The 9,026-nt window shown below is 40.8% G+C and overlaps 1 non-coding gene across 1 annotated transcript; it reads left to right on the forward strand.

Annotated features, from left to right (window-relative positions):
• Window positions 1-358: 358 nt before the first annotated feature.
• On the forward strand, window positions 359-522 carry LOC142455939 (U1 spliceosomal RNA). The gene has a single exon (XR_012786043.1). It is a non-coding gene; the product is annotated as a U1 spliceosomal RNA (small nuclear RNA).
• Window positions 523-9,026: the final 8,504 nt, after the last annotated feature.

Genomic DNA, 9,026 nt, shown 5'->3' on the forward strand with positions numbered 1-9,026 from the left:
TAACTAAATTTGTGTAAAACTTTCAGGATTGATGTAACAAAAAGCATTGTTTAATGATTACTCTCCTGCCTTAGTTCCAAACTATATAAGACATTCTCTTTGCCTCACAAAGTAAAGCATTCTATGTATCAATTTATCATGCACCTATACACTAAATTTCACCTTGTATCGACTTTTCTTGACTTTATATTTGTTCATATTGTTTCTTCCACCACAAAACCTTCATCTGTCCAAGTTCTATCCATCCTTCAATACTGAGCACAAAACACATCTTACACGTAATACTCAATTTCTACAGCATCGACTTGGCTGCTCTCATAGAAAGCCAGATTGAACCTTAACTTGAAACACTCACTGAATACTTACCTGGCAGGGGAGATACCATGATCACGAAGGTGGTTTTCCCAGGGAAAGGCTTACCCATTGCACTCCGGATGTGCTGACCCCTGCGATTTCCCCAAATGTGGGAAACTCCACTGTCAAATTTGTGGTAGTGGAGGACTGCGTTCGCGTTCTCCCCTGAGGGGGAAAAAACACAGACCGACCATTGAGAAGGAGCCTAGGACAAGAATATTTCAGTCTTTAGAAAGAGAACATTCCTCCAAGACTCTAAGAAAAAAGGAGGACAAGGACCAGATGAAGGAAAAGTTTCAATGAATTATCTTTGCACATAAATAGTTGAATTTGACAAAACTGAGTCTTGGCTGCTTTTTGTTTTTCCTTTTAAAGCTTTTTATTCAAACATATATAGAGTCCAGTATTCTGTCACCTTCTCCCCAAATGAATGAGTGAGCAGGAAAGAGCCAATGGCTGGCTCTAAGGGGGTACCAAATTAGCACAGGAAAAGACAAACGTGTCTTGCTCATTACGAATTATTAATGGCCTGTTCACTGCTGAAGCTGTCACAGAAAACAAGAGTCTGGTAAGTCAATAATTTATTTCAGATTGTGGAATTAATTAGGAAGGCAATTAAATAATTGTGAGAAAGCAAAAAATATGTTTGGAGGATTTGTTTTTAAAACTCAATAGTAGTTTACATGGTGTTTAGATACTGCACGGGGGTGGGGGGTGACGTGTAGAAAATCATAGGCAAAAAGGGAATAAACTGTCTAAGTGTTTCCATTACAAGGTTTGGGTAAAGTCTATTTTCTGTCAACCCCTACAAAGAAATCTCGGGCAAATAACAGAATAGGCAGCAGTAAACTGCATTAATCCTTAAGAATACTTAAAATATTTTATATTTCATGTAAAATTTTGTGGGTAAATATGTAGTGGCCTGGCTGTACTTTAACTCCACATTGAAGGTAGATAATGGAATAAGTGAGTTTTTATTTTTGGATCTTCATTTGGATATCAACATTTGACCTAAATAAAGAGGAACACATTGTAAGTATATTTTACAGCAACTGTGTTTATAGACATCACTTTATATATAATGTTTTAAATATTATAAATATAATATTTAAATACAAGTAAAAATCTGCACAATGGCATTTTGCATTGTGCAATTATAACTGGAATATCTACTTAAGTGAAGTCATCCCCATGCCTTCTTGGAGGACCATCTAGAGAGAAAAAATGCTTAGTAAACTCACTGAAGAAAAGCATTCTTTCTATCATGTCCAGTTGTTTAGATTGGACCTGGATACGCTCTCTACTGATACTAGAACTCTAGTCCGGTTTCCTCTAGTTTATGTCTCCCAGTAAACTTGTCCCTCTATCTTTGACTTGGAAAATAAAATCATCCTCAAATACCTACCAAGGCTTAAAATAAACAAGTAATTCTTGCCAGCAAAAACAAAAGGATGACATACGTGAGACACGTATTTTTTCTCTTCTACAAAATAACCACAGAGACAATTAAAGGCGCAAGAAACAAAGTCGTGGCAAATTGCATTCTTATTCTAGAAAGTGTAACAATATGCTGCTCACAAGGTCCTTTTCCACTGTGAAAATAATTCTCCAGTTTTTACAGAGAACCTAGAAAGGTGTCAATTCTAAAAATTGCCTATGGTGAAAGAGGAGGAGTTTGAAAATATTTGTGGGAAAATAGAATGAAAAGATAATGGGGGGTTTCCATAAATATTTTAAGGCCCTCATATGATTTGGACATTTTTTTTATTTTAATAATTTATTAGGGGCTGATACAATTCTTATCACAGTTCATACATATACATACATCAATTGTATAAAGCACATCTGTACAGTCCCTGCCCTAATCATTTTTTTCTCCTCTTTTCTTTTTTTACATTTTATTAGGGACTCATACAACTCTTATCACCATCCATACATATACATACATCAATTGTATAAAGCACATCCATACATTCCCTGCCCCAATCATTCTCAAGGCATTTGCTCTCCACTTAAGCCCCTTGCATCAGGTCCTCTTTTTTTTTTCCCCTCCCTCCCCTTTCCCCCCTCCCTCATGTGCCCTTGGTAATTTATACATCGTTATTTTGTCATATCTTGCCCTATCCGGAGTCTCCCTTCCCCCCTTCTCTGCTGTCCCTCTCCCAGGGAAGAGGTCACATGTGGATCCTTATAATCAGTTCTCCCCTTCCAACCCACTCACCCTCCACTCTCCCAGCATCGTCCCTCACACCCTTGATCCTGAAGGTATCATCCACCCTGGATTCCCTGTACCTCCAGCCCTCATATGTACCAGTGTACAGCCTCTGTCCTATCCAGGCCTGCAAGGTAGAATTCGGATCATGGTAGTTGGGGGGAGGAAGCATCCAGGATCTGGGGGAAAGCTGTGTTCTTCATCGGTACTACCTCGCACCCTAACTAACCCATCTCCTCTCCTAAATGCCTCTATGAGGGTATCTCCATTGGCTGACACTTTGGCCTTGGGTCTCCACTCTGCACTTCCCCCTTCATTTAATATGGTGTATATATATACATATACACATATATACACACACTTATATCGTTGTTGTTTTTTTTGCATGATGCCTTATACCTGGTCCCTTGGCACCTTGTGATCACACTGGCCGGTGTGCTTCTTCCATGTGGGCTTTTTTGCTTCTGAGCTAGATGGCCGCTTGTTCACCTTCAAGCCTTTAAGACCCCAGACACTATCTCTTTTGATAGCCAGGCACCATCAGCTTTCTTCACCACATTTGCTTATGCACCCATTTGTCTTCAGCAATCCTATCATGGAGGTGTACAGTCAATGATATGATTTTTTGTTCTTTGATGCCTGGTAACTGATCCCTTTGGGACCACTCGATCACACAGGCTGGTGTGTTCTTCCATGTGGACTTTGTTGCTTCTGAGCTAGATGGCCGCTTGTTTATCTTCAAGCCTTTAAGACCCCAGTCACTATCTCTTTTGATAGCCGGGCACCATCAGCTTTCTTCACCACATTTACTTGTTCACCCACTTTGGCTCCAGCCGTTGTGTCGGGAGAGTGAGCATCATAGAGTTCCAATTTAATAAAAGAAGGTATTCATGCATTGAGGGAGTATTTGAGTAGAGGCCCAAGGTCCTTCCACCACCTTAATACTTGACCTATAAATATAGACACATAGATCTATTTCCCCATCTTCCTATATATATTTGCATGTACATGTCTTTGTCTAGACCTCCATGAATGCCCTTTGACTCCTAGCTCTTTCCTCCATCTCCCTTGACTTTCCTCCTGCCCTACAACCATGCTTCATTGCCACCTGGGCTAGAGTATACCTCTTCTCTAAGCAACCTTACCCTTGATCATTTCCCACCATGCCTGTTACTCCCCCTTCTCTACCATTTGGGGTCCCATGTTTTTCCTTGTCCCTGGGTTTGTTAACACCACTTCCTTACCCCCCCTATCCCCCCACCCCAAGTCCCCCCGGAACTGTCGGTCCCGTTGTTTTTCCTCCAGATAGTTCATCCAGCCTGTCCTATTCAGACAGACCTGTGGAGATTTGGACATTTTTATAGATTAAAAAATACTCCTGGGGTAGAGCGAACAGATAGGTGCTAAACTACCTGCTGAAAGATTGGCAATTGAAACTCACAGAGGGACCTTTGAAAGGAGGCTTGGCGATCTGTTATGAAACAATCGGAGCCTGGACAAACCTATGGCACAAATCTACTCTGCACACACAGGGTCCCAATGAGCTGAAATGGACTCAATGGGAATTAACAAAACATTAGAAATAAAAATAAAACCTATTCAAAAGTATCACCATTATCGTTGTCCTTGTCAATGCCAGCAGCAGCATAATCCTCTTAGAAACAAAGTCATAAATTTTCCTGTTGCTCATTAGTCACCATCAAGGTCAAATATTAGACAAAGGTCTCCGGCTGGCTCATAATATAGGCAAGAGGAACTCTGGATTTGAAGACTATAGCAATAAAAAGGAAATAAGTAAATTACCAAAAAAGTAGTTCAATTATCCAAACTGCTCTGAGACTTCAGAAACTTCCATTGGGGAAGTGTCTGACCAATTCTAACTTCACAGGGAGAGAAAATAATTAACATACACATTAGCTGCCCAAGGTTAATTCCTACAACGAACTCAAACCTGCCTTCACACTTCACACTGTTTACCAGTTTTGACTGGTAAAAAGTTTAGAGCGTCTCTCCCAAGGCAATCTTTACTTCTTTGATCGGTCCGCAGTGGTGGGCACACAGACATTTCCGCTCATACTCACCGCTATGGATTTATTAGGGAAATAACAAGTTATAATTTGTATTCAGGAATGTTCGATATGCTTTTCTTCAATCAAGATAATATCTTGCCCCTGGAACACTTGGCTGGTACCCTCAGCCAGGTTGCCCGGTGGCGCCCCTGTTTGAGCCAGTGCTGCCAAGCATGTTTAGTGCGGCACGCTGGTGATGCAAGGCTCCTCACTCTAACTCTAACTTCTTGCTCAATGGGTCTGGAAACCCACCGTGCCATCCTCTTCCCATCTCTGCTGCTCCTCCTGGTCTCTCCGAGTCTTTGGTGCCACACGTCTGTCTCCTGGACTGAGGGGTTCAGCAGGAAACTCAGTTTCAAAAGATGCGCTCCACTTGCAGCGCTCTGTCTTGAGGGCAGTGTTCTGCTCTTTACCACCTGTGGGACGGCTCAGTTAAGGCTAGCAAAAATAGAAAATGTGAGCAATCCCCACATTATAATTTTATGTAGTATATTTGCAGTCTTATACCTACAGGGGCATTATGGACCTTAGTTACATTATTCAAATTCACTGGTGAGTCATAAGCAGGTCATATTTTCGTAGTCTTACCTATTTTTTCTAACATTGGAATGTCATCTTGTTATACTATATAGCAGTTCTCAACCTGTGGGTCGCGACCCCTTTGGGAATTGAACGACACTTTCACAGGGGTTGCCCGATTCATAACAGTTACAAATTACAGTTATGAAGTAGCAACAAAAATAATTTTATGGTTTCGGGGGTCACCACAACATGAACTGTATTAAAGGCTAGCGGCATTAGGAAGGTTGAGAACCACTGCTATGGAGACTCCTGGTTCTTGTCATGCTGGAAGCTATCCAACCAGTATATCAAATCCCAGCAAGCACATCATGGTGAGCAGGTTTCAGCTGAGTTTCCCCACTAGAAACAAACTAGTAAAATACACTTTTGCGATATCAGCCACTAAAAACAATATAAATAGCAGGAAACTATCATCAGAGATAGTGTCCAAAGGTGAGCACCTTAGGTTGGAATATTCTCAAAATAAGACTTGGGAAGAGTTATCTTCTAAAAGTAGAGTCAACCTTATGACACATGTCTTAAGGTGCATTCTCTAGAGAAACCTGGTGACATTTTTATATGTCTGTACCTATAATCTATGTCATCTGTATCTATCTATACCCATACCTATACCTATATCTATCTATATCTAATCTATCTCTACCTATATCTAGATCTAGCTATAGCTATATCTATATCCATATGAGTATAGAAAGTTTATATCATGAAAATGAACCACACAGTTGTATATAGGCAAGGTAAAATGCTATAAGAATCCTGTCTGTGAGTAAAATATTAGCCCAGATGCTTATCATTACTCAAATATCTGATAAACTCAAGATTTACAGGAAGACCACAGGCTAGTGGCTACAGAGGAAGATGAAATCTAAGGTCCACAAGAGAAGCTTGTGGTTGCAGAGGACAGTGGATACAAGATTAGGAAGTCAAATGGAAAAAAAATCACTTATGACTCCCAGGAGTGTCAGGCAATATGGCAGGCCATTGGCTCAAGTCCAGAGAACCAAAGTTCAATCATTCAAATATAGGATTCAGGCCCAGCTATAAACCAATAAGCTTTTCCTACAATGTCCACTTATATAGGAAGGAGGCCCCCCCCAAGGAAACTTCCTTTCAATTGCATTACTATCACAGTAAGAAGTGAGTTTCAATCCACTCTAAGCTTTTTTTTTTTATACTGATTGGCTGTTAATAGCTGATCCCAGTAAGTATTGATTACATTGTGTTGCTCACACTCTTACTGTAACTTAACTGCCAAACCACCGGATCTACCGGACCTGTCAAGTACACACAAAAACTAATACCCAATCACCTGTTGTCACCTTGGCACTTGTATATATTTCCTTAAGCCATACATAATCTCTAAAATAAAGGTAATCCTACAATCATGAACATGATACAACTAAAATGTATACAAGCACACACTAACACATTTGCATCCTATACATGGTAAGTGAACAAAATAAAATATTTGAAGAAAATACTGCTAATAATTACAATTTTTATTTTTGGGGCTGTGACTGTAACTGGTATTTAAAACCGCCTTGTTCCACCACCCATTCCATGTTCCCCTTTGCACTCAGTAAGCTCCTCCAGTGAGATCCCAAAAAAGACTCAGTGACACAATGGCTGCAATGGTGGGCTCAAGCATAACTGTGAAGAGGAGGCTGGGGCAGGCCTGAGGATGGTTCTTCCTGTTGTTCATAGACTATGATTCATAACAGACTTGCAGGTGCTCAACAGCAATCAATGCGGGGTAGGGTTTGTTAAAATAATCTTACTAAAGTGAAGAAGAAGTTACTGCATCTTGTCTCCCACACCTGAAAAGGATGCACTATGCCTGGTGGGCCTCTTTTGATTCTTTGTCAGGTGGAGTGACCCAAGCCTTCATTACTGAAGTGTCTGGGTCCCTAGTAGTTATGTCTAAATTGAGTTGCTGAAGTTTATAATAGACTTTAATCAGAGTATGGTATTACTAAGAGATGTCCTAAGGAATCTCCTTGATTCCAGGCATATTGCTCTCTGCCTCCTATCCAAATCCAACCAACCTGACTCATAGCAGCCCTCTAGGACAGAGTGGAACTACCCCTATGCGTTTTCAAGATTATGACTCTTTACAGGAGTAGAAAGCCCCATTGTTCTTCCACAGAACTCACTAGAGATACTGGTAGATTTGTCCTGCAGATCGGATGCTTAACAGTTCAACATGTAGCGGCTATACCACAAGGGAGCCTCAATTATGTAATATCAATTTGATTTCCCTGGGATAATCTAGATCAATCATACCACTCAGTGCATTAATACCCTTCTTTGTTGGCCAAAGGCCTGCGAAAGTCTGGGAGGCATTCTATTTCTAGTTAAATGGAATCAGTGTTGTGTCTTCACATGGGAATATTGCCCCCTTGGTCATTGTTACCTCCAGACTTGAAGAACATAAGGTCAAAGGGACAAGAAAGAAAAATGTTTTAAATTGTTCACTAGGACTAATCGTGAGTCCTCCCACTCTCATTTGTACCACACAGTTCCTGAAACCATGAATCTGGCCATTGACAAAACTGTGTCATATATTAGATGCTGATTCAGAGCATATATGCAACTTCCTGGAGAACGTTACCACAATCCTGCAAGGTGTTGCCACCTAGCTGGTGCCAAAGTTGTATGTTTAGAAGACCAGTTGACAGTTTTATTAAGACAGTTATTTCAAGATTGTCGGAAACACGGTAAACCAGTGAATTCCATAAGCCTGTGACATGAAGTGAGTCCCTTGATTGAGTCAATGCAGTGTGGAAAACGTGTTGTACCTAGGCATTCTGTCAATCTTCATGGTTTTGACCATTGCTTTTGGGAAAAGCATTATCTGCAGGAATGGCAAATCCACATCCAATATAAATATCTACTCTAAGAAGGCCAAAAACTGCCTTCTCAGTGATGGAAATAGCCCAATATAATCAACATGCTACCATTTTGCTGGTTGATCACCCTGAGTAACAGTTCCATATCTAGGGCTTAGAGTTGAACTCGACCGTGGCAGCTTGGCTTTGTGCAGTGGCAGTAGCAGCCCATGTTGCTGAGCCCAAGCATAAACTCCACCCCTACCATCATGGCCTCTTTGCTCATGAATCCATTGGACAATAACAATAGTGACTGAGACAAGAGGAAGTACTATTCTATCCACTTGAATGTGACATTCTCTTTTGCTGAGCAATGCCACGACACAGACATATCTGTATTTATGCATCTATTTTGACCATTCAGAGAGCTCTATCCACACACCTATTACCTAAACCTTGCCACAAATGTTCAAATCATGCTTTTTCCATGTAACTAGTCATCCAACCAAACCAATGACCACAGCCAATGAGTCAGTTTGTAGCCATACATCTAGACCTTTTTCTTTCCAAGCAAAATGAAGAAGCAGGTGCCTTGCTCCAATTGATTTCCTAGAGGATTCCTCTTTAACACTAGCCCCAAAAAGGGCTGTGGTGCTGCGTGCTGTCCACTTTTGGCATTTGGATATTTTGGAGAACCCTCTATACACTAAGCACTAATTCTCTCCCTCAGTCAACTCTTCTTAAGGATTGTCCCACCAGGTCATAGGTTCAGACTGAAAGAGGAAGGTAGCTTGACAGGAGAACATGGCCTTTGGGCTACTTCTTCATACAGCTTACCCAAACCTTCAGATTCTTTTTGAACCTGATTGCAATATATATATAATTTTTTTCCAGGCAGCTCAGACCAATCACAACTAGTTGACCCATGATGAAGTACTAAGTATACACTTAGGCCCAGTAACAAGCCAAAAACTGTTTCTG

This window comes from Tenrec ecaudatus, chromosome 8, assembly GCF_050624435.1.
Source record: "Tenrec ecaudatus isolate mTenEca1 chromosome 8, mTenEca1.hap1, whole genome shotgun sequence".
In the NCBI taxonomy this organism is placed as follows: Eukaryota; Metazoa; Chordata; class Mammalia; order Afrosoricida; family Tenrecidae; genus Tenrec; species Tenrec ecaudatus.